Source organism: Alligator sinensis, unplaced genomic scaffold, assembly GCF_000455745.1.
Source record: "Alligator sinensis unplaced genomic scaffold, ASM45574v1 scaffold91_2, whole genome shotgun sequence".
Lineage (NCBI taxonomy): Eukaryota > Metazoa > Chordata > Crocodylia > Alligatoridae > Alligator > Alligator sinensis.
Window position 1 is genome coordinate 552,591 of NW_005842529.1, and position 27,225 is coordinate 579,815.

The following is a 27,225-nucleotide window of genomic DNA, read 5'->3' on the forward strand; positions in this document are numbered from 1 at the left end:
CTTTCCTGCCTATGCAGGGGGTCAGACTCGATGATCTATTGAGGTCCCTTCCGACCCTAACATCTATGAATCTATGAATCTATAATTCAAACTGTTAGGGCACAGACAGAAGTCCAGCTCCCTGCTGTAAAACACAGTGCTTTACAAGAAATGCCATGAGTTACAGCAATCCCCCAGACCCAAATGACATTTGCTGTTGGGTCCTGGAGGCTGGGGCATCGAGCTGCAATTTAGAGCTGCTGTGAGTCTGCAGCCACTCTCCCCTAGTCCTGCCCCTCCACCCTCATAACCCCGGTGCTGTCTTCAGAGTGGGAGAGAAGGGAGTTTCACCTGGGGTTTGCCTAGCCTGCATTGAAGGGTGGTGCAGGTGGACTGAATTCACACCCCTGCCTCCAGCGCTGGCTGGGCATAACCCAGACAGAACTCCCTCAGCCACCTTCCCCCCGTCAGTCTGAAGACAAGGCTAAGAGGCATCAGGCCAGCCCTGCTCCCAGCATGTGCTGACAGATGTTAATGAAGGCATTTCACTCTGGAGCGCCTTCATCTGAACCCTGGTGTAATGAAGGTTTAGACTGCTGTAGGATCATGCCCTTTTAAAGCACTCTGCAGCCATGCTCTTCTGTGAGGGCTCAGCTGTAGAGCGCTTTCAAGGAGCTAATCGCATGACAAGCATAACTTCTGTCTACACCCTTACTCAGGTGTTGTCCCTAACCCCCTCCCACCACCATGCACATGAAGAATACATCCATGTGTGGTTTACACCAAAGCTTGCTGGCCCATCCTGGGGAATAAGGTAAAGTCAGACTGCTGCTTTCACCTGTGTTGCCACCTACCCACTTTTCAGCATAGAGGCAAGTGAAACCACATGGGTGCTGATAATCCTTCCCACAATTTTCCCCGTGTGCCCAGAAAGAGCAATTTAATTGAAAGAAATCACTGAGCATTTCAGCTTACCGCAGGACCCTGAACTATGGGATATGACCTCAGAAGTCCACGTGCCCAATACGAGGGAGTTCAGAGACACAGTTGAATGGATACATTTTAGTATGGGGGGGCAGAGGGGAGAAGGAGAAGCACAGGGGGGGAGCTGTTGCTATTGCCATGCATGCTCTGCCAGCTGTTGTTCTTCAAACAACAGCAGCCAAGAACTATTTTGGAGTTCCCAGCATCAAAATGCTGTTGGGGCACAGACTCCTTGGGGGTGGGGAATAAAGCCAAAACCCCTCCTAACTTGATGACCAAGGTTGGTGTCCCTTTCACCCACCCCTAGCTACACTACTGAAATATGCAGAAGACTTGTGACCCAGTCATTATAGTTAACCCCCTCTCCATCAAATCAAAACTGTATCACTTTTCCTTCCTTGCCATACTGCTAGAATTGAGATCAGTAAATAGACTCATACTAGAACCCTCTTTCTTCCCATTATAATTAAAAGGAGGTCAACAGACACAGCTTTCACATATTACCAGGAGGTCATTAGAGTGGTCTCTGATGCACACAAAAGTTGGTATCCAAATCAAAGAGGGTCATGGAGGGCTGAGGTAACTACATCCATGAGAATCATGTCACCACATGATTAGTGGTATGATTTTTGATAATCATACCACTACACAGAAGACAGGAAATAGGGTGATAAGTGGTCCATCATCCCAACAAGAGTGAGTTCCTGATTAGCACTTATAGAAACACTTATTTAATTATAACAAATAATCTTTCCTCATTCAAGGATTTCCATCATTAATAAGACCTCCCTAACTGTACTAAGGAGTAATAATAAAAAAATGAATTTTTAAATTTGAATCTAATTATTTTTAAATTGCTTTTAAATATTTTTTAGAAAAGTCTTTTAAAATTACATTTGAAATAATATCAACTTATATTAAGAACTACATTTATTATGATCTAGTAACATATTTAAATAAAAGAAAAATAGTATTCAAATGGAAGATGTTTCCTGACAAAGCTTTAAAATAATTCAAACCACTGAAATAAGGGAAGTCACCAGTGAAGCACCTGGAACCAGAGTTGACTGAACTGACAGATTTTGACAGCGGTAATATCTTCTAAAGATGCAATGAGAATTGTTTCCCTCCCATTTAATTCAGTGCAATAACATGTTCAGTTCAAAGCTAAAAAAACAATCTGTTTGAAAAGACAAGAAAGCTTGTTCTCCCTCTTTCAATCTCTGAATGACAGGTTCAAAAGGCTGAGTTCTAAAATCTGAAGTACAAACCAAATCGGGAACAAATTTCAATTTACCAACTAAAGACAATCTTTTAATAAATCATTTAAAACCCTTTAAGCTGTTTTGATGAAGTATATTGCTCATGTATCCATGTATCCAGTAAAGGTAGTTTTATTTGACTGACACAGAGATATTTTAATACACTACTTTTCTATAGTTTTGTTTAAATGCCAATTTCCATCCTAAAGTAGCTTGCTGCAAATCACAAGTAAAATATTAAAATCTTGGAAATAATAAACTTCACTCACCATTTTATAAAACAATCACATATGCATAATAATTGTTCAAATGTGCATGTTGTGCATCTTCCAGGTGAGCAAAAACTACCAAATTTACTGTATAGGCTATGTTTAGTTAAAAATCACTGTTTAATGTTTACCAACCAGTGAGAACTGATTTCTCTTTTTAAAAGGAAGTAGTACAATGGCAAATCAAGATTAAAATGTATGGTTTAAATAAACTTTTCTTGTTTTTACACTCAAATCACAATTGAAAACAGAAATCTAAGTCACTCAAATTTAATTCAAACCACTGTTACACCTTGAACAGTTCCACTGGCCTTTCCTTGCTAAAAGAATGACACATTTTTCTCTTTTTATCCACTCTGCATTCACAGCCCCATGCATCAGGCTTGGAAAATAGCTGAATAAGAAATCTTATGTAAAGTTAATACAAAAAGATGAAATATAACTATAAAAAGATAGCAAGGTGTATTTACATAACATTACGGCTATGCTTAAATACTTTAAAATCAAGAATAACTTTTCCTGTGTTATTTCAGCCACTTTTCACATACCTAATTGCCTTTTTGCTTTTTTTAAAAACATGCTGTTTGCTGCAACAAGTTCTTCTAAATATGTACAGCAACACTTGGAGCAACTATGAAACCTGGCTCGATTTGTATAATTCTGAGAACATTATTTTCTACATCTGGCATTTGAAAACGCCCACTCTTTTAAAATAAGCCATAAAATTATCAGAGGACTAGACAAGAACAAGCTGGAAGAGGAAGAAAAGGAAAACTTCTTACAAGTTTGTGGAACTAGTGACCTCAAAACCTATACAACCTTATAAATAATTATTCATAAGTTGATGAATTTCCAAAGTTCACACCCAGCCCCCTAATACTATTCCAAAAAAGGTTTAAGGAAAAGAGAATTTTCCTGAACCATATAAAGAGAGAACATTCTTATATACTTCAGTCAGTAGTCTATTGCTAACAATGTTGTTACTCAAGTACCAGACAAATAACCCACCAATGCATTTTAAAAAAAAATGAGGGTGGAAATGGAAATGGGGATGGCAAACCTGAATTCTACATTAAATAAGGAGAGCCTCTCCGCAGCCTGATTTTGGTTAACAGCTTTGAGAGATATTAACATGAGATCAGGTTTTCAAATTTGGTTGCCTGAAGTTAACTACAGATATAAATGTTAGCTAGCTGTTAATGGTTCCAAGAAAAAAAATCCCCACTTAAATTAACAGGAATAGGCTGCGCTACAGAGATATGAAAATAATACCACTGTCTTTCTTTTTAGTTACTTAAAATCTGGACATAAAATACCTAAAGTTGGCCACCCATGACTGTAAACCTGAACCTGGATATTTTGATGCATGCTCAAATTAAATGCGAATTGGCACAGTACCATCCACATAATGAGACACTGATCTGAGCAAGTCAATGGTTTTGAAAACATAGCATATGTCCTCCCTCCTGTTTAAATAGTAAGTTACCCAGCTGTAAGGACACTAAACAAATTTTACAGCCTGAATCCAAATTCAGGAAACCAGCCCAAGAAAATGCTTTCACAGACCACAAAGACCATGAAAATCAGGACAAAGGACAGCCTGAGACTGGAGAATGCCTCTCTGCCCAGCCCCAGGGGCTGCTCAGCTTCCCCCTCTGTTGTCCACACTGTCCACCCCTTTGTTGACCGCCACTATCCTGTCCAGGATGGCTGGACAAGAGGCTAATGCCATGTGCAAAACAAATTACTTTGTCCTAGGTGGTTTTTTTCCCTCTAGGGAAGGAAAATAATGTGTGTTCTAATCTGTGGTTGGACTGAGGCTTCTTGGACCCTTGGCAATAAATGGATCATATCTTTTTCTTGGAGCAGAAGATTGAGTAGTTGACACATGGGACCTTTCCTGGAAAATCATCCATCACCAAAAAGTTTCTGCTGTCTGAATCCAGAAAGTCCACTGTACCCAATACTGGTAGGTTGTCTGCCCAATGGGGAGGCAGGGAATTACAGAGAGAGGGCCTGGATAGGGAAAGCCAGATCAATTCCACAGTGCCTGGTAATGCGGAAAGGGAAAGACTGGAAGCCCTTCGGGCTGAAGAGAAGGGACTTTACAACACACATTCCTCAAGGGAAAAGGCCTTTAAGTCAGTCTCCCATCCCTCTTGCACCCTGCAGGAGCAGCTCACCACTGAGTGACATTAGCTCCCAGGCAGAACTCATCACCTTGATTAACTTCCCACACCACTAGACTGGCCACACTCCATCCCTGACATCCCAAACCCTTTCTATGTGCCCCCTCTTCTCCATTTATCTCCCCCTCACAGCCTTAGGGCCCAAGAAACATAGCCAGATAGCTGCTAAGTATAAAACTCCATCATTGCCTGCACAGGGACAGTGGGAAACATGAACGGCATGTGACCCTGGTGGCTGGGGGGGCACTATTGAGCCAGCGGTGGTGGGAGCGCAGCGGCGGGAGCCCAGCAGTGGTGAGCAGGGAACTCCTGCAGCCGCTGCCAGCACTGTTGGTGGGGGGAGGGAGTGGGGGGTGGAAGCGCTGATCACAGGTCAGTGACCACCCACAGGTGCTGCTGGCAGTATCGACAGCAGCCAGGGGCGATCAGGAACCACCCATAGACGGTGCCAACAGTGGTTGCAGGGGATGCACCACCACACACAGGGGGTGCACGTGCATCCGTGTGCACCCCCTATGCATTTCCCCCAGTGAGAAAGAAACAGTTGCTTCTTTTCCAGAGATACTGAATGGTGCTTAGGAAGCCAAGTTAATTGGGGAGAGAGGCGGGGGGGGAGGGGGGTTACACATCAGCAAGAGACTGGAGAAAAAGGGCTAGATTGCATATGAATTTTGGAGTTGTGAGGGTAAAGTTAGCTTTATTGTACCTGTTCTTTTTTTTTCGGCTTGTCCCAAACCTGTTTAGGGGTGGCCAGCATATAAGTATAAAAAATAAATAATAAAATGAAAACAAATCACTACTGGGCTGTGACATCATAGACACCAGCAGGGGGTAAATCCAGGGAGGGAATGCACTGGTGCACTTGCACCCACTTTTGATTCCTGCTCCACCCAAAGTTTACACCCAACTGCCTGGCAGTGGCAGCAGCACATATAGTCAGGCAAGAAGTTAACTGGCTTCATGGTTTGTTATAATCTACCTGATCCCCTCCAAACTCTTCATTCCACAGGTATTAACAAACATCTCTTCTTTTAATGGTCTTGACATTCCACCTATTAAGCTATCCTTTGTTCTGCCTTTCTGTTGTCTGTTAATTGCTCCTGATAAGTGTGGCAGACTTACCAATACAGCCTGGCATGCTTGGGCTCAGAAAATCTTCATTGTGATTGGTGGAGCACATCCAGCAATCAGGTAACGCTGAGAAGGGACTTGCTCCGCCCCACCCAAGGGGCAGGGAAAGAAGAGAATCCCAGACCTGGTTGTAGCCTGCTCTTTGCAGGTCCAACACCACTGCCAGGTGGACCCTTTGGAGTGAATAAAAGGAGCTGCATGCCCAGCACGCGGCACGCACGTCGAGGGACAGAGAAGAGGACAGGAAAAGAAGAGCTGGTGTGAGCTGGCCAGCGGACAGAATCAGAACCCTGAAGAGCCTGAAGACACCTCTTTGTAAGCAGGAGTGGCAAGTGGCTGCATCCCTGGCTCCACCGCGGGGAACATAGTGTCAGTAAATGGCTCAGTGCTGAGCCCAGCCCCTGGGAGTTGTTTGAGGCGGCATGGGTCTGCAACCCCTGATGTGAGGAAAGGGACTCGGTGTACAGGCCAGTGCACAGAGCCCAGACCCTGGGATCTGCACAAGGCAGCTTGGGTCTGCAACCCCCAGTGTGCAGCTGGGACCTGGGTGCAGGCAGCGGTGCATGAAGCTTCAGACCCTGGGAGCAGCTGGAGGTGGCTCAAGTCTGCGATCCCTGGCAAGCAGCCAATACATGTGAGATGCAACTCAGCCAAGGGGACATGAACCACCCATCCAGGCACTGGAGTCATGAGTTTCATAGATGTTAGGGTAGGAAGGGACCTCAATAGATCATCGAGTCCAACCCCCTGCATAGGCAGGAAAGGAAGGGATTTCCACAGGGGAGGGGAGCTACCCTGGCTGTGAGGCAGTTTATCCTTGGGGAAGCTTGAGCTAACCAGTTATTGAGGCACCTTATATTTGGTGGGAGTGTGCTTCATATTTTGTGACACTGCACCTTATATTTTATGGACATTTTAACTTTGTATACCAGTAGTTTAATAGATTGTTAAGTATAAGCTTCATAAGAGACATTGCTGGAACCTCTTCCCTGATGATTCTATATATTTACCTGTGTATATTTGTGTTTTAACTGTTGTTTAGTTGTATTTATACGTGCTCAACTGTACTTACCTGTTCTTTGCCTATTTTAAATCAACTGATTATCAACACATTGCTTGGGGCTACCTGAAAGGGTGTAATCTTTCAGCCTTTATCTGTAGGACCATAGTATTATATAATAATTGTATATTTGTAATATATATGCTTATTAATATCAATTCCCTTTAATTTTTGTATATAATAATAAATCTGTATATAATTAAGTATCTCTTGTCCTGGCCTGACTCTATAGGGAGTAGAGGGATCTGGCCTACATATTGCAGATCCCAAAGGCATGATTTTGTGTGTGCTTCGGCACCAGAATTATCCCTGCCAAGTTGCAGCTTCATTGCATGGGAGAGTTTCCTGTTGCAGAGGAAAACCCCAGTGCAGGGACAAGTTTCCCGCCTCTTTGCAGCTTCTTTTGCAGAGTGCGTTGCTCAAGTTGCAAGAGAAATGCACGGTGCAAAAGAGTTCCCGCCACCGGTATGCAAATTCGTTCCCCGCTATTGGCTAGTTCTAAATTATTCCCACGTGGCAGCTAACGATTGGCCTGTTAGCCATATAAGAGGCTTGAGCAGTTTCCGCCCAAGCCGAAGAGGACTCCACATCCATCTGGTGGGGACTCTGGATACACAGCAGGGTAATAGAGACCCTGTGTGAGATTCAGAGGAGCTTGGCGACCTGATCCATCGCCCACCTCTTCCCATCTTCGAGCGCAAATTTTATAAGACGTATCTCCGATTCCGATTTTGGTGGCGCGTTCACCCAGAGCATTCGGAGCTCTGTTCCGTGGAGCCTAGCAAACTCCACATGACCGTCTGTGTTGTCTGTGTCTGTAACCGCAACTCAAGCAAGTTTTCTAGCCTACACCACTGCAATCTCGGTGTAAGTAAACAATCTTTAAAACTACCGCTAAGCGTTTGTGCCTAATTCCAGCTCGTCGCCCTCCCTCTCTGATCCAGCGTGCCCAGGCTGCTGGCCACAGCCCGCGTGCAGCACGGAAAAGGGCTCGGGTCGCTCCCGGCCCGCACACCTTTCACAGCACTCCTACCTGCCACCCATCCCTTCTATCTGGAGAGGGGAGCATATTACTTGGGTGCACCCTGGTTACATAATGAAGCTCCTATATCGCAGCCCTGCATATTGTTTTTAACTCATTCCAATGAAGTTATATTTCTTTTTGCTTCAATCTAAAACTGAGTAATGCAGCCCTAGTAACGCTTCTAGGTTATTTTTAACTGGAGGAAAATATATGCTGTTTTACATGTGATGATGCACCTCACCTTCTGCATCCCTCCTTTTCAAAATACTAGATCTGCCCATGGACACCAGTCTATCGCGACAGCATTATTCAAAGGCACTCTAGGTGCAGGGGCAGGCAAACACCACTGGCTCTCCAGCCACTGTAGTGACTGGCAGGTACCCACCTTTCGGGGCCGCGGAACCACCCGCGGCCCCCCAGCCACTGTAGTGACTGGCAGCTACCAACTTGTCATCGTGTCAATCTATAACCCTTCTCTAACCTACCTCTCTTCTTCCTATCCCCTCCCTTTTGTAGGGCTGGTATAGACCTTCATGGCCTATTATGAATTTAACTGGATTCTGTCTGGGATTTTTCAGGTTTGGCAACAGATCTCTAAACCCAGAGCCTGCAAAGGAACACGCTGGGGAAGAGGGACAGGGTATCAGCTGGTCCTGGGGCTTGGTGTCTTTGGGATACTGTGAACCCACATCTCATTTTGGTGGCTCATCTCCAGCAGTGGTTACGAGCGATGGGCAAGAAGGAGACTCTGGCCAACCCCATGGCAAACCCAAAGGGAAGGGAGTAAACTTGTTCTTCTTCAGTGGAACAGTCCAATTCACTCCTCCTTCAGGAACCTGCCATGGAGGAAACGCACACCAGCTGCTGAATTAGAGAAGGTTCTGGGAAAAAAGTCACAAGAAAGGGGAGGGGAAATAACATGTTTTCCATCAAGAGCACTAACTCTAATCCCCAGAGCAAGGCAGAGAATGCTGCAGCGAACAGATGGATCTCTGGTATCTTGAGAAGAGCCCAGGGAGAACATTCTTCCCCCAGCCACAGCTCTACAGGCGTAACACAAACGGGAGGGGACAATCTACCGTATTTACTCGAATGTCCCCCCACCCTCTCAACTGGCAGAGAGAACAAAGCCCCTTGTTTTATAATCACATACAAGGAAATCTCATTAAATACATTCTCTATCATTAAACTGCTACCAAAGGTATCATAGACACGATAACAGAAATCAAATATGAAGTTAAGTGCAACTAACACTGAGTATGACTATAAAACATATGGCCCATACCTACCACATAATGCCCATTAAGCAGCACCCTCAGTGCTGACTCTTTTTTAAGTCATGATGAGCTACTACATAGGATACATTTTAACTTCTCTTCACTCCCACAGCTGAGCTGTGCCTTTATTTCCCATTTCCAATGATTCCTCTTTCTTCACCTGTCTTAAATGCCTGGCAAGCATCAGCAAATGGGGCCTCAAATAGTTCACCCAGAATCCCTCTGTCGCCCCCTCTCTCAGCCTGGCACATATGATTGGTGTGGCCCATGAGGTGAAGCTGGACCAGATTGCCCTGGGTCTCATCTGCATAGAAATTTCTGGAGGATCCCAGAACTTGTGACAAGAACTCCCACACTCCAATCATGAGTATGAGCATGGATCCTTGGGAGGCGGGGGATGGGGACAAGGGTATCTGCAGTACATAAGTATACCAGGCAGTCCTGAGCTGTGGGGTCACCATGGCTTTGCTGGTGGGGCCCAGGCCAATGAGCTGTGGGCTAAATCACAATCCTTTGGTTTTGGACTAATACCATGCATAATCTGTACTACACAGAAGTAGGTGCCAAAGTGCTGCTCAAAAATGTGTTTATTTAGGAATATCTGTCCTAAAATTTACAGACATTTTCAAAAATGGTATCATGCATCAATTCTGAATGAACTAAATGTATGGGTACAATGTGCAAATTGCTACAGCCATATTTAATTTCAAGGTTATTGGACTAAAAGAAATCTCATGAGGTTCAATAAGGACAAGTGAAAAGTCCTGCACTTAGGACAGAACAATCTCATGCACAGGCTGGGGACTTACTGGCTAAGCAGCAACTTGGCATAAAAGGACCTGGGGGTTACAGTGGACAATATGCTAAATATGAGCCAATAGTGTGCCTTTATTGCCAAGAGAGTTAATGGCATGCTGGACTGCATTAGTAGAAGCATTGCCAGCTGATCAAGGGAAGTAATTCTTCCCCTCTATCTGGCAGTGGTGAGGCCATTTCTGAAATACTGTGTCCAGTTTTGGGGTCCCCCATTACAGAAAGGATATGGACAAATGGGAGAGAATCCAAAAGAGGGCAATGAAAATGGTTAGGAGGCTAGGGCCCCTGACTTCTGAGGAGAGGCTGAGGGAACTGGGTTTATTTAGAGAAGGAAAGTCTGAGAGGGGATTTAATAGCAGCCTTCAACTACCTGAAGGGTGGTTCCAAAGAGGATGGAGGTAGACTGTCCTCAGTGGTGGCAGATGACAGAAAAGGAGCAATGGTCTCAAGTTACAGCAAGGGAAGTTTAGGTTAGATATTAGGAACCTCTCTCACTAGGAGGGTAGTAAAGCACTGAAACAGGTTACCCAGAGAGGTGTGGACTCTCCATCCTTAGAGGTTTTTAAGACTCAGCTAGAGAAAGCCTTGGTTGGGATGATCTAACTGGGGATGCTCCTGCTTTGAGCAGGGGGTTGAACTAGATGACCTCCTGAGGTCCCTTCAACCCAAATTTTCTATTATTCTATTACCATGAGGGCCCTCTTTGCCAGACCCATCGCCTAGCAAATTCTGCCCATCGTGTGCATCATGCACGAATTCTTTGGGATTTGCTCTCTGGAGCAGGACCCAACTCCTCTGGAACCTTTTCCACTCCTCCAGGAATAAGAATAAATAATTATACATATGCTATACTTCCATGGTTCCCTGTATGCAAGAATAGACCCAGGAGGGTCTTAATGTAGCAAAGACAGCCTCTTCATTACTCTATTCCTCTTCTCTCATTGCAGCTGTGGGACTGTACCCCAACTTCATCTCTACCTGGCTGAAACTAATAATGGAGTCCTGGCCCCCGGCCCCTTGAGCAGTGGACCTGGGGAGGCCACACTGAGGTCATGGCAAGCAGAAACCTTCTGCCACCTTTGCAGGTACACATGCTTTGAGGAGCCAGCCCTGTACTTAAGCCATGGTGATGGAATGATGGTTCTCCCACCCATGGGCTCCAAACGAGCCCATGTTTGTGATGAACCTGACCTTGAGCCTGAAGGCAGACCACCACCAAAAGCATAGACTGTCATGGGCACAGGGGAAGGGCTTTGTAGGTGCCATCCCAGGCTGAGACAAGCACCCAGAAACTCCCAGAGAAGATACTGAACACACAAGTGTCCTCCTCTACTCCAATCGATCACTGCAGCCCCCTCCCTGTCTCCTCTGTCCATCAGGCCATTGTCTCCTACCCCCTCCTTCTGCCTGTGACTCCTTTCCTTTCCCTTGCCCATACAGTGACAGGGGGTAGGAAGCATCAGTCTCCTCAGGTGCCACAGCTCCATCACCACCATAATATTATAGTATTATTATATAAATAATATATGGCAGGAATGGGGAGCCATATTATATTGGGTTGATGTTGAAGAATAACAGGAGCCTGAGTGGTGGAAATACACACACACACAATCTACCTCCAGCATGGCCTCCCCTTCAACACTGGCCACTGCATGGCTGCAACCCTGTCTAGTCCCAACCAACCCCAACCCAGCTCTCAAACCACATCCAGGCCCTTCCACACTTTAACATCATAGCCAAGCTGTTCTCAGTCTGTAGGAGAAAACCACACTGCTGCAGGTACAGGAGACACCCAAGTCCCACCTCCACTGCAGCTCAATATGGCCCTGCGTGCCTGCAGGGAGGTATGCTCTAGAGGTGACCACACCAAGCCTGGTGCTGCTGGGGACACCCAGAGAATGGCCACCTCCACACTGACATCTCTGCTGGGCACTGGATAGCCCTGCTCTGTGGGTGGGTGGGTACTGGATCCTCTGCCTTGGCTGCACTTCATGGTGAATCTCAGGAACTGGAAAAGCCTGGCAAAGGCCTGGTCTCCCTGCAGAGAGGGACACTCTGCTGCTGTGACTATATTCTCAACCATACAGGATTTGACAGATGAAGCCATAGCTCTGCAGAGAGAGACACTTGGCTGTTTCTGTGGCAGAGCCAGCGGGACAGGTTACAGGGCGCCGCTGTGTTTCTACCACTCTTGGAAGTCAGGCCATTCCCAACCCTGAGACACAAACAACTCCTAAGCTTTGCAGAACCCTTCTGAAAAGAAGGTTGAGTGCTCCATTGCATTTGGTGTTGTGAGTGTAGCCCGGGTGTACTCAGATAAGTACTCCCTCCTCTGATTGAAGGGGGATTGTTAGCTGACAGGTGTGCTGTAGGTGAAACTGCAGACCACTTACTTTTCCCCTCTGTCCCTACAGAACCAGGCCAGGACAGTTATAAAAATTAACTATGTACAAATTTATTAATATATGTACAATACACAGGAAGAAAAAATAAAATTAATAACACACATATACATACACACCTCTTCATCACACTATTTACACATATAAATTGCTATACATCTATAATTGACTTCTGGGGTATTGCTCTGAAAGGCCTTGAACCCACACCGGTAAATAAGAAATCTGGAACAGGTAAATACAGGTGAGTTCAGGTAATCAGTGAACACACTTACGCACATTCAGATAAATAATGGCAATTGGAGGGAGATGACAACAGGAGGATGGGGGCGGGGTTCAACAAGATATATACATATACACATCCACATGTTATAAATAAACAACAAATGGTTATTAATGACAAAATATGAGGCACTGGATACAAAATATAAGGCACATACCCTCCTTCACGGTATCAATATCACTGTGATTACTAGAATCTCCTCTAGGGGAAAAGAACCTGGGATCAGCCCCCGAAAAAGGGCAGGCTCCCAATACCTCCCTGCCCTCTGGGGCGTGGCCAGTACCCTTCTTCTTCAGGGCCCTTTCACAGCTCCCTAGCTCCCTCTTCCAAGGGGTCTCCTCCCCTGTGGGAAACCCTTGCCCGATAACTCACGACTCCGAAGCCATAAAAGGGGATCAGCACTCTTTCACCCAAACTGCTCCTCACTGCCAAGTCTCTCAGGCTCCAGCTCCATCCCAGCCACCTGCCTACTAGTGGCTCCAAGCAGTCACTTGCTCCTGGAGGCTACTGCCCTCTCACTGGGGTTGGAGGCCCGGGCTGCCTTGTGCAATGCCAGGGCTCTGTTCACTCTGGGACCCTTCCTGCAGTGAGATCAGTCCTGCACCCTGGCCCTATGCCAGGGGTTAGAGACCCAAGCCACTGCTATCGGCTCCCAGGGTCTGGGTTCTGCCATGCACAGTCCCTGTGCACCAAGGTCCTGGCCACTTGCCAGGGGTTGCAAACCCTTGATGCCTTTTGCAGCTCCCAGGATCCAGCTCCATGAAGTGGCACCTGCACCATGCCCTACCCGCACGCTAGGGGTTATAGACCCGAACCCCTTGCTGCCAGGGTCTGGCTCCATGCAGCGCCACCTTCAACGAGTCCCCGTGTGCTGCTCTGTGCACCATGTACTGGAGCTGGAGTTGACCTCTGCTCCTCCACTGCCATGGGCAGTCTTCTGGAGCTCTTCAGGGGCAACAGGAACCACCCCACTGGGCAGCTCGTTCTATCTCTTCCTATCTCCGCTCCATTTTGTCCCTTAGTGCATCTGTCTCGTGCAGAGCATGCAGCTCCTTTTATTCACCTTACAGGCTCCACCCCCAGGGTCCTGTCAGACCTGGCAGAGCAGCGTCTTGAACCAGGTCCAGGTTTCCCCCACCCCGCTTTGCCTCGGCAGGGGCAGGGCAAGCCCCTCCCTGCCTTTCCCTTGATTGGTGGACAAGTTCCACCAACCATAATGAGGATTGTCCAAGCCAAGCGTGGCAGGCTGTTCTGGTAATTCCGCCATATGGGGAAGTGAACTCCTGGATCCCAAAGGAGAGAGAAAAAAGTCGCTGAGGTAACCTGGGGAAGGGTATTTTAGGCCCCAAATTTCATCTAATCTCTCTGAACTCTTGAGTTGGTCCACCAAGAAACATATTACCACACAATTTCTGCTTCTCTTCGTTTCTGAAAGCAACCAGAGGCATTGGTGGGGTGGACTCCTACTTCCCCATTTTTTAGAAAAGTTTCAGGAGACACAACTGACCAGGCTCCCACCAAAACAGACAGGAAGAGTTGCCCTTCCAGAGTCTCTCGTGGTACTAGAGCTTTTCCGATGGAACAAACTCAGTCTCATGTAACAGTTTTATTTACATCACTCCCATTTGCAAGAGCAACAACAACATCATATAGTCCAGACAGTTGTTAACATCTCACCAGTCATTTTTCCGCAGCCACATTTGCCCAGTTTTACTTTAAACAAACAGTGGAAAATCTCAGCCAACTTGGAAACATTTCATAGTAACCAGGCCCTAGTGCAGAGGACACGCTGCCATCATCCCTTCATTCCTGGATTGTAGTCTGTTCTCACCAAGCACCAGGAGGGGGGTGATTTTGGTGCCACTTCTGTGTCACTAACACGCAGGCCTTAGCACGGTATTCATCATTCTGGTGAAGTACATATACCTTTATTCTACTAAAGATGTAGCAGTTGAACATCAGTACAGACATGTAGTACAGAAATGCAGACTACTGGAGTATAACAGAAGCTAGCGTGTTTAAGGGATGTATCAAGGTCAAAGTGGCCCCTTGGACTCCATGGGTAAAGCATGGCATCTTGGGAAACAGTCCTGCCTATTTTGCTAAAATGTGGGAGTGTCCTCTTCCACATTGTTGCCAGTAGTCATGTGCACAGTATAATCAGAAGGCAGGAGTGGGCAATTATTTTGGCTGAAGGGCCGCTTAATGACTTTTAGTGAGCTGTGGAGGGAAGAAAGGAAGGATAGACCCCTTGTCAAACTTCTAAGCCCTGCCCTTAACACATGCCACATGCCCTGGTCACCATCTTGGGACCAGAAGTCCCAACCCCTAACGCCTGATCTGTGCCACTAGAAGTCCTTCCCCCTAGCCCTGGAAGTACTTGGGAGGGAGGGGAGGGGAGGGGAGGGGAAGGGGAGGTCACCATCTTGGAACCAGAAGTCCCACCCTGTCACATGATCCATGACACTCCCACCCAACACCAAACCTTGCCCTGTTTGCCATGATCCCAGAATCCCCTGCCCCTAACACATGGTCCCCAACATAAAAGAAACTCCACTCCTGGATTGGGAAACACTGACCCTCCACAGGGATGTGTGCATAGGTTGGGGTGAGGTGTGTGTGGGGGTGTGGCAAGGTGTTGGGTGTGTGGCTAGCATGTGGGTGTGTGTAAAGGGCTGCCCAAGTGCTGGGTCCTGGAAGCTGGCCAGGGAGCAGTACAGCAAAGCTTGCCCAGGCAGTGCAGGTATCCCCTGTTCCAGCCTACTGCTGCTCCCTGGCGCTCTGCATGGGACAGAGCCCCATCCACTCCCACATCACACTCCTACCTGCAACTGGCCTGCACTCCCACCCCATGGTCCAGCATGCAACCACCCTGCACTCCCACCTGCACCAGCCCCAGCTGCCTTCCACCCATTCAGCCGCCCATAGGAGGCTGCTGATCCCACTGGGTGGGTAGAGTGGGTGGAAAGTGGCAAGCAACTGAAGCCCCAGCTGCAGCTACCTTTTCCTGCTCACTGCTGCTTCATCAGCAGCCACAAGGAGACGCACATGATGGAACCAGGCTGTCTGCAGCCATCACTCCTTCTGCCCAGCATAGAGGGGCTCAGACACCTCCTGTCCTCTCTGCCCATCATGCCCCACAGCTCCTCCAGCAGGAGCAGAGCTGGCACCAGCTCATGACGCATAGCCCCTGGTGCTGCCAGGAGCAGCAGCAGGAGGCAGCCTCGCAGCATTCATGGCCCGCAGCAGGCAGAGCCCCCTGGCAGTGCATGGCTCCCTGCCGAGTCCCAGGAGCCAAAAGTGCTGGCAGGGAACAAAGGTGAGCCAGCCCATGGCATGTGGCTTCCAGAAAATCCCAGGAGTTGCACATGCCAGCAAGAAGCGGCTCCCTGCCAGCATGTGTGGCTTCTGGGACAGCTAGGAATGGCACGCTACACAGCCAGGCCTGTTCAGCCTTGTTCCTTGCTGGCATGTGCAGCTCCCAGGACAGCAGGGAGCCATGTGCTGCTGGAGGGGCTCTGCTTGCTGTGGGCCATGAGCAACCAGAGAGGCTGCCACTACCACTTGTCCTGCTACCCTCCCGCCCCCCACTCACAGCTGCTTCACCCCCAGCTCACTGTCACTTCCCCTTCCTTACCTGATGCCAAGAGCTCTGAAGCAGGGAGAGGAGGAGCCTCTGGTGGCAGAGGGAACCAAGCAGTTCCCCAAGTGGCTGCAGCAGCAGCGGCCCAACCAGAAGCTGTGTGCGCTGGCCAGGGCCTGGGCCTTCCAGCAGACAGGGTTGGGAGCACAGCACATGCTGCCTTGGGAGGGGGGATTGGGTGCAGGCAGGGTTTGGCCCCATGCAGAGCGCAGAAGGGGCATCCAGGCAGGACTAGATACAATTGGTGGGCATCTACCTGCAGGCCGGATCCAATCAGCTGGAAGGGCAGATCCAGCCTATGGGCTGTGTTTTGCCCACCCCTGTCCTAAGTCATCACAGGAGGAAACAGAATCTCAAAATGTGCGTTAGAGCTGCAGTTAAGGCACTGTGTATGCACCATTTTGGTGTGGAGAAGCTAAATAGGATATGGCTGTAGTTGCCAACTGAAAGCTGGGTTGCCTGGACCAAACCAAGACACCATAACAGTAGTGTAACTAAGGCAAGGTGACCAGGGCAGCAGACCCAAGTCCTGACTTAGGGCAGGGAGGGACAGAAAAATACACAGGCCACTGCAGCCAAACACCCACCTTAGCAGCCAGAAGTCTTCATCAACATTGTGCAATGCCACTGCCCTGGGAGCAACAGTGCTGCCAGGGGCTCTGAGCAGGCAAGATAGCCTGAGCCAAGTACTGCAGCAGCCACACCTGCAACAAACTCCAGCTAATGAACTCTGCCCCAGGTTAGGAACAACATCCTGATGGGCTCTGTTGTGGCATGCCTCCTAGTTCCTGACCCTGGGCTTGGCTTATTTCTTTGGATTTCCCTGTGGTTCTGTTTCCTGGCTCCTGACCCCAGTTTAGCTCTGTCCTTGGTCTGTGTCCTGTTTACTGCCCCTCAGATTGCTACTCAACATCTGATCCCTGGGTCCTGATCCTGGACTGTGCCATGGACTCTGCTTCTGGATTTCCCTCTGGTTGTGGTCATATGGCTCCTGCCCTCTGACCCAGCCCCAGATCCCAATTTCCCTCAGTCATCTAACCATTACACCAGACTGCCTACACCCCAGTCCCTTACAGGTGCTCTTATGCCTCATCCCCTCATGGAGGAAATGCACCATAAGGAATCATCAGCAAGAAAAACAGGGTTCAACAGAATAATCTAGGTCAGCAGGGTTCCCAATCTGTGGTATTGGTACCACCAGTGGTAGGTACGCAGACTATCTGTTAGTGGTACATGTTAACAGATTTACTATAATTACTTTATATGACAAAAAACTTGCTGGTGGTACTTAAGGTTGTATTGTTTTAAATTGGTGGTGTGCAATCTTTCAAGTTTGGGAACCACTGCTCTAGATCCTGCCACATTCCACAGGGATTCACACCAGTCCCTCTTTGTTTTCAGCCTATCTAGGACAAAAAGAGATTCTGGAACAACAATGCAGATATTTAAAAAACGATACCAAAAGTACTGCTGAGAGCACCAACATTTCTAGTGGAGATCTGGCCTTAACTTTTATTCAGTGGCTTGAGGCAGAAGGAAGACAAGCCATTTTTTCAGGAAAAGATTATTGCTTTGAAAATTTGATAAATACATATACTTCAATTTAAAGTTATTAAACTGCTGGTAACAAACTGATGCTTTACTTTTCAATGTTTCATATTTAATATGCAATTTCATATTCATTAAATGCCTCATATTCAGTACCACACGTAGCATACAAACTTTTCCAAAATTTATTACAGACTATAAAAATAAATCAGCATTGAAGTCATTTTTAACACATGTCAATTAGGAGAGAGGAACATACACCAATTTCATTTCCGGTACAGAAGGAAATTCTTGAGTTTGCAAAACATACCAATATAAAGAACGCATATTCAAAACAGCTCAAATATACAGACATCATTTAACAGTGTAGCTTAAAAATGCAAGACATCACACAGAAGAGGGGTTGTTCCTATCCAACATCTCCTGAGAGTCACAGGAAACAGTATTTGACTCAAATAGCAAACATATGCTAACATGCTGCAGATCCACATGCATATCACTAGCCAGCAATCCTCAGGAATTACCCAAAAGAAAGGTAAATTATACTCAGGCAACATCATTTTTTGCTGAGTGTTCAGTAAGAACAGTTCATTGTCCAAGCAAATACAAGAAGTCACTTGCTCCCTAAACTAGTACATAGCCGTTCCTATCTCTAAATAGAAAAGGTCTAAAATGTCTTTCACAACGACAAAACAGGAGTTTTCTTGCTTTGTTCTGCAGTGAACAGGAAATAAAGCTAGTCAAAACTTATCAGCATTTAAAAAAAATTGAAAAGACTATTCACATCTGTGTGGATAACCAAGCCAATAAAGAGGAGACTGCATCCCTCATCCCTATCGAGATTTAACGGAACTTAGCAGTTTCTTGTTCACTTTAAACAGCCAGAAAACTGTACTTGAATTTGAATTCCACCCATCCACCTGTAAAGTTTCACAAATGTCCAAATCCATAACATTCTTAATATACAGCATTTACTTGAATACAAGAGAAGCCACCAGTTAGCATGGGGGGGAAAGCCCCTCATTTTATAATCACATACAAGGAAATCTCACTAAATAAACTATCATTGAACTGCTGCCAAAAGCAGCAGATGCTCAGCAATGGAAGCCAACTATGAAGTTTATTAAAATGCAATCAACAATGAGCATGACTATAAACACGTAGCTTACACCAGGCTAACATGCTGATGGGAACCTACCACACAATTTTTTAAATTTAAAATTTCAAGAGCTAAATCAGTTCCAAATTCTATTGGACAAAGCCCACTAAGTCAAGTTCCAAATTTTAACTGGCCAGAGCTCAATCACTTAAGTCTATGTGGCTCTGCCACTGGGCAAGTATCCGCCTTCCGATACTCCCCAAATTTGTGGCAGGCATTTTAAGTCCAAGCCCAGGGACCCTGGGTTTGGATGACCCTAGTCTCGCTTGCTCCTAGTCAAAAGGCTGGGGAGCAAGCCAGGGGGCAAGCAAGAAAGCAGACCCAATTGCCACAAATTGCGCAGTCAAGTTCCCCAGGAAACCCGCAGAGGTCAGCCTGCCCAGAGTGCAAAGAACAGGTCTTGCACTGAGAGAACTGCCTTGGGAAAGTTGAAGTGGTCACAGCACGCCTGGAATGAAAGGGACAGACCTCACTCCAGGAAAACCACTTTCTTGATTATGGTATCTCCCCTGCTTGGTAAGTCCAAAGCCAAAGGATAGGTTAGTGCAGCCCATCTAAGAAAAACATATTATAGTACCCATTAAGCACAGTCCCCCACAGCACCGACTCTTTTTCAAGTTATAGTGAGGGGGGGCTACCAGGGGAAGAGATGGGGAGGGCAAGGGGGCTACCTGACCTCCCCCGCTTCCCCTGAGATTTATTTTCCCTGCTCTAGCAGATGAAGGGCGACAAATTCAAGGCAAACATCAAATAATTAGATTTTATACCTGAAAAATTATAACAAATGTATACATTTTCCATATAAAGAATCTAATTATTGGGGGGTCATCTTATAATCATGGTCACCTTCTATTTGTGTAAATATGGTATATGAAATCCAAACGAAAGTCTCGTCTAAACAACAAATTCTGACTTTTTTTTCCTTGAGCCACTATGTCAGGGTTGAGGGGCAGGGGTGTTTAGTTTGTTGAATTACTTCAGACTGATACATTTATACTACTATAAAAGAGGAAAGAGAAGTCCCTTAAAACATGACCACTGTGATAAAAACTTCCTTAGCAACAAATTATTGTTGGCTCTTGTCAAAATATTAACCACAAAACTGAAAGTAAGCTTGCAAGAGTTGAAACTGAATTACCGAGCATCCTAATACATAATAAAATACAAAATGCCAAGTTATAGATTTGAGAGCAGATTTTTAATATAGAAGTGAACCGATACATCTGTCCCATACCGGATTGGCACTAATATAAGGAAAACTGACTGTATAAGCAATTGGCTTTTTTTGGCTGATGTGACTGATAATATGGCCGATAAATGCCCTGTGCATGTGCACAGCACAGCACACGCAGCCAGGAGTGCAGCCCAGCAGCTTTTGGTGGGAGGGAAAAGGGGGGGGGGGGAAGAAAATCGAGGTCCCCAGGGAGAGGGAAGGAATGGGGCAGGGGCAGACGCTACACAGCCGGGGTGGAGCAAAAGATGGAGCCACGAACAGCTCGTGGGGGGGAGGCATGGCTCCTGCCGCTGCACACACTCTGGGAGGCAGACTTGTTTATCCGTTATCAGCTTTAGGTGTATATGCTGAAGCCTAGGGATGAAAGGTCCGATTCTAGGGTCCTCTCTCATATTAATGTTCCAAACATATTCCTGAGATATTTATTCTCCCAGACCTTCACAACATCCTTGAAGTTTTACCTATTCATCTGTGGATCCAAGAACTCAATGTTACCAAGGAAAGTATTAACATGGAAGAGTAATTTTGTAAATAACTGCTGCAGGGAATCTTGCCCTGCTAAATAACACAACCTTGATTCCAAAAGGGGAGGGGGGGCAGTAAGCCATTAAAATGAAACATCATTTCATAGACTATGGGAAATGTGGGTATTTACAAGAAAAACTCCAACATGTGACTGGCTCAGTGAGAGCTCAGATCTGTTACAGAAACAAAGGACATCTTTGTGCAGCCAGGTATGTGAATACAGACCTGGCCCAAATCTTATCAATTATTCAGCTAACAGTTGCCTTGCTTAGCAGTAGACATTCATAAGACTGAATTCAGAAAATTTAAGTTTGGCTAAGTCCTTGAAAGGAAGAATGTACTGCCACCTTTTCAGAATCAGAATCTGCTTCACCCATCTACCCCTCTTGAAGCCACAGATGGTTCTTTTTCTTCTTTTCTTACAGTGCAGAGGACTGAGGTGGAGACAAGATAGGTAACTGAAATCTTACTAAATATTTTAGATAGTAACTAGGTTACTAAAATTCTTCTCTCAACCATCTCTTGTTCAATTGCTACAAAATGCCCAGCCTTAATTCTCAGATTCCTGCCGCTCCACCCCACTTCCCAAAATGGGTTCAATTATACCTCAGTCAAATTAAGTATTTAAATTTTAAGTTTGTGCTTAACTCCCACTGAATTCAACAGGAGCCTCTCCTGAACTGGGGCCTTAATAAGGACAAATGTAAAGTGTTACACTTCCAAAAAATAGTTGTCTGCCCAACTATGTGGTTGAGAACAGAGCAGAAGCAGAGACTAGCTGTACAGTACTGATGAGAAAGTGTAAATTATCCTAGCCTCTTCAGAGTCACTGCCAACCAAAGATAGATGTAATAGCATCTGGGAAACTGAGGCAAGAATATAAGCTGAAACTGAGACTCACATCACGGCAATCCCCACTCAGACAACAGAAAGAATTTGGTGAGATTCTTCAAACAAACAGCTAGATATCTCTTTCAACATTTAGTAACAAAAGGCTTACATAGTTCTGTTATTTTAACTAGCAGTGGGCTGGCCCCTGCCCAGAGATCAGCAGCCAACATGAAATACATCTTCCTCTCCCCCAAACATAAAAACCTTTTGAAAAATTAATTCATAATAAAATCTGTTTTTTATGCTTCAGTGGCAAAAAACTGGTCAAATTGAGATGTTTTTCCCTTCTCCCTGCCGCCTCAGCCACAATGCAGCATTCTACACATTGTAAGATGCTGACAGTGGCAATGCGTAGGGAGTGCACGGGAGTGCATGTGCACCCCGAGAGCACCAGTGCACCCCCTGACAGGTCACTCTTGCTACTTAGGCAACAGATTGGGGGGGGGGGGGGGGGGCGCGGGCGTGCGCGGCAGGCAAGCAGGAGTGCCAGTGCCCCTCCTGATAGCACGGGCCAGGGAGTGGGAGTGCCACTTCGTTATTGGCCATGGGGGTACCCCACCCCTGTCAGCAAAGTTGGCTGCAGACGGGGGGGAGAGACATGACTTCCCCCGGTTGCTGACCAGTTGCTGGGGTGGCACGTACCCCCCTGACTAAGATGGCACCAGTTGCCCATGCTGACAGGTCTCGTTTAAATGCAGTTTTTACTGGTGTTTGGGGTGTCTCCATGCTTTATACTTTTTCTGTAAGAATTCCCTCTGGTGCACAGTTCCTCTCTAGTTTCACCCACTGTTTCCCTGAGGATATCTGGTACACTGAATGAGATATACCACATCCATTATATACATGTACAGGATCCTTGATTCTGGTAGTTTTGTTGCGAGGGACATTGATTGCTGTGGGGCTGGAGAAGTGTTGACAGGTTTTGCATTTACTGTTAAGGCAGGGTTGTGTCCCATTTGAAGTCCACTGATCAGTTTATGTATACCAACTTTTTGATCTTTCCATTTTTGACAGCTCACAAACGAGTCATTTTCTTTCCAGATTATGTCAAGAGTTATCATCTATCCTTGGTAGAGTTTCCGAGCTGGAAGGATGTATGTTGTTGCGGGATGTATTACATGGGCAGATCCGGAGGGGGTGCAGCAATGCAGTCACACCCTTCTTTGTGTTGAGGCAGAACCCATGGTGAGATCTCACAAGCAAGTTCATGCTTTCCCAAGCCCATAGGGTGAGCGCTGCTGCTTCAGTGGCCAGGTATCTCCTCCTTTCCTTTGCTACTGAATGGGGGAGGAGGTGGAAAGAGGGAGGGGAAGGGAGAATAGCAGCAGCATCTACTACCTGGGTACTGGAGCCACATGGAAGCTGAACCTCTAGGCAGACTGGCCTCTGCCATGCTCACTCAGTGAGCTCAAAACTCACTACTCACGTGGCAGCGAGTTCAGAGCTTGCACAGCATAGCCAAAGTATGGGGGGGAGGGGTCTAAGCCAAAGTAGGGGAGCTTCATCCCCTCCCCACCTCACCTTGTTCCTGGATCTGCTACAGGTATTACAGGTCCAGAAATAAGGAAGTAAGAAAGGGAGGAGGAAGGGAACTAAGATAGGTAGGTGAGAGCAACATATCATATTTGTCTACCTGAAGTTCTAGTCTAGTGTACAGGTAAGGTTGTAGTATATCCCTGCTAGCCAAGGAAGACGATACAATTCTAAAATTTAGAAAATTAGAAAAAAAACAAAAAAAAACCACCACAAAACTTTTGCAATGTTTCAAGTGCATTTTATAAACCCAAGTTCATTCTTAGTTAAAACACACTATACCTATTAACTCAGTTCATCTAAAAAAAACCTCTGCTAGGAGTCTGGTCCAACATCTCTAGCAATCTGAATCAGGAAACAGTTTACCCTTTCGCAATACTTCCTCTTATACGCAGCATAGACAAGATTTCCCAAAGTACTAGAGAAACCTCCAAGGAGGAGCCAATGATTAAATTCAAGAGTCTGAATTTGTAATTTCTGCTGGTTGATTCCAGGAGGAACACAAACAATTTTATTTTATTTTTTTTATTTTTTATTTATTGATTTATTTTTTTTTTACACATTCTTAAATGGGGCATAAGCCTTGACCAATGCTCATTAAGGACTGGAGAGTTAAGCCAATTCCTTATCTATAAATTCTTTCTAGGTTCTAGAAGGGACTGATTTGTTATACAAGCCCAAGGGGTTTTTGTGCCTGAACTGCTGACAAATTGATAAAACAATCCCTCCCTCACCATGTTCTTAGCTGTTGCAATAGTCCATAGAATTCCCCTGATGTATTTATCATTCAGCAAACAGCATTTTCCCATGATTTTAGCGTTCATTTCACAGTCTCCACTTTTTCTACAAATAGCAGTTACCTAATGAAATGTACAGCCTGGTGAACTAAGCTTTGGATGACATGTCATCCAGACTGTCATTTATAATAAAGGATCCTTGGCGATCAACAAGCTTGTTATGCTACAAAGAGAAAGTTCAATATCATAAATGCCTGCCATTAAGCAAAACCACTGTCAGATGAAGAACTGTTAACTTTTGTCCTATCTCTACATTAGTGTCTGTGGCTGCAAAAGATTTCCCTAATTTTTTAACCCTCTCACTGAGTTAGTCGTACACAGCGATTTTACAAAGAAAATTCCTTTGCAGGAGGATCTAAGTGATGCTTCCTCTGTAAGACTTACTGAACTCCTTTCCTTTTACAGAATCATTTTTAGCTTGCCATGGTGGATACAACACACCCAGAAGCTTTGTTTAGCCAAATATGGCAACAGTTTAGAAAAGAGGCTGAAGAAACATCACTGCATTTACAGACTTTACTGGAGTACCATTAATTCTAGAGAAGAGTTATAATGCAAGCATAGCTAGCAGATTAGTCGAGAGGATGGGAAGAGGGAGTTGTTTTTTTAACCCAACGTTTGGCTAACAGTCCTCACAGTGAATCAGAAAGATTACTTTTAAATATTTTGTTAGCATATTTCCTATTAAAATATCAGGTGCACCTCACTTCCTAGGTACAAAAACATAAAAATCTCACTATACATAGAACAGAAGTTCTAAACCATTTTATCTGTGAAGCCAAATCTAGGCTGAACAAGATGAAAGGCAAGTTAAAAGAGCTAAATTATGAAAAGCAGTAATGTAAGATATTAATGTGTTCTGTGGTTACAACAATAAACCAAAGAATAATTGTACTTTGTACATCTAAATTACCTTCCATCCAAATGCTTTACTATAATTAACTAATTAAGCTCCTGAGGTATGAGTTGACTCTTTATGCACTATTTTACAAATGAGATAATGAAGAACAGAGTTGAAAAGATTTGCCCAAGGTCTGTAGCAGGATCTAGAAATAAATTCCAGGTTCTAAGTCCTGTTTTTTAACACAAGATTCTTTTCAACAACCGTGTAAGACACATGCTACAAGGAAGAATTATCTAGACTAGAGGTTCCCAAACCTTTTCTTACTGCGTACCCTCTTCCAGATTTACCAGCTGCCCACATACCCCTAACAGCATATATTTTATATTTTAACCCCTTAAATACCAATTATTAGTATAATGAAAATTAAATCCACTGTTACACAATTTCTCCCACATATTCCCCAGAGATGTCCCCTGATACCCTCTAGGGCAGGGGCGGGCAATTATTTCAGGCAGAGGGCCACTTACTGAGTTTTGGCAAGCCATTGAGGGCCGCATGACAGGCAACCAGGGGCAGATAAATATTCATTTTCTACATTTTTAGGATCTCTGCAGGGTGGATAGTATGGCCTGGCAGGCTGCATCTGGCCCATGGGCCACATTTTGCCCACCCCTGCTCTAGGGGTACATGACCACAGTTTGGGAACCCCCGATCCAAAAATTAATGCTGCCCCCTCCTTTTTAAAACCTGCCAAGGGCTCCTTGAGAACCAGGAAGGAAAGCATGTCAAAATTGGGGGGAGGGATCACAAATGCATAAGGACAGAAACAGAGAGATCTCCCTTGCCAAAAGTACGACTGTATAGGACTTGCAATATCACATCACATTTGGTGTATATTTAAAGCTGTATCTACCAGAAGTGCACTTATGGGTAAATCTGAACTTTGATTAAAAATAAATTCTACTCTTTGTCCTTAGCGGGAAAAACACTTTAACACGCAACTGGAGTATACAGAAGAGACTTCAAAACCAAAAGCAAACCAAGAAAACCCCCTACTTCAATTCTATTTATAATCCATGGTTGTTAAAGTACTCATAATTTTGGAGACTTGGTTTAAGATTTTTGCTATCAATACAATCGTTTTCTTGGCTTTTCTGCTCCTTTTTCAGAATAGTTCAATAGCAGTGGGCACTGCATGTGGATTAAAGCTTAGAGTAAAAGAGGCTCTACATGTTACAGCAGCTGCCAGTACACTAACATTTATGGCCACCTGGAACTCTGAGTTTAAACTCAATTCATATAACCTTAAATCCATGCCGTTATCCTTTAACCCTCCAAGCTTCAGACATGGTATTCACCTGCTCTCCCGGTAAGATACAATGACACCAATTGCGCCTGCTGCATGCAAATTTGCTTCTGGCACAGAAATGCAGTGAAGGAGAAACAAATGCTACTGCCCCCCTCACCAGCACTCCCTGAGCACAGGCCTCACTCACAAGACACTCTCTAACAGCGAATAAAGGAAAATTGCTCCCAAGCCACACAGGAGGAAGAGGGTAGGGGAGGAAAAAGCCTCCAGCAAACTTCCAATCACAAAAAAGCACCCAAAAGAGTTAATTAAATACTGAGTTTTCTACTGAATAGCAAAACAACAAAAAACAACTAAACAAAAAAGAAAAAGAAAAAAATATTATGCTGCTTATTTACCACTAGGTCACAGTAATTAAAACCATTATGCCATAGTCCATTTAAAAATAAATTAAAAAAAATAAAATCCCATTCACTAGACAAAAAGAGCTTGCTTTGAGGAAGAACATTCTTTTCCTTTTCCTTGACTAAAATTAATACACTTTACATCTAGAAGATGATGATATGCAGAGCCATTAAATGCACATACTTTTTACACTGAGAAAAAATATTCACAATGCTTCATCAATTTTAATTTAAATCACAAATTATGAAACCTGCCTGCCTAATAGTATAAAAAGAATGATGGAAAGAGGCACAAAAGGTTCTAGCTCAGCTCAAGCTGAGAAAAAGTATATTAAACTTACAGATCACTGGTATAAGGAACGATTTCAGTGACTAGGTCTATCTTCCATAAACCAACATTGAGGCCACTGCATGTTTACACACCTTATTTGAAAGCCACAACCTCAGATTAATCAAAACTGAAAGCAGCTATTAACACCCCAACCAAACAAGGTATTTATCACCAAAAAGCCTCCATCTACTAGATATAGCAAGAAAGTCAAGTCTTCAAAGCATCTCATGGTTTGGACTGAAGGAACATTTCACTACGTTACAAGTGTATAGTGTTTTTATTTCTTTTTAATGCTTTGGGGGAATAGACTTTTTGTGCACAACATACAGTCAAT

At 45.2% G+C, this 27,225-nt stretch overlaps 1 protein-coding gene and 1 pseudogene across 1 annotated transcript in view; both read right to left on the bottom strand.

The window, feature by feature from the left end:
- The window catches only part of LRP6 (LDL receptor related protein 6), a 184,686-nt gene that overhangs the window by 107,079 nt on the left and 50,382 nt on the right, over positions 1-27,225 (bottom strand). The window lies entirely within an intron of this gene.
- Positions 19,322-19,547, bottom strand: LOC112551619 (annotated as a pseudogene).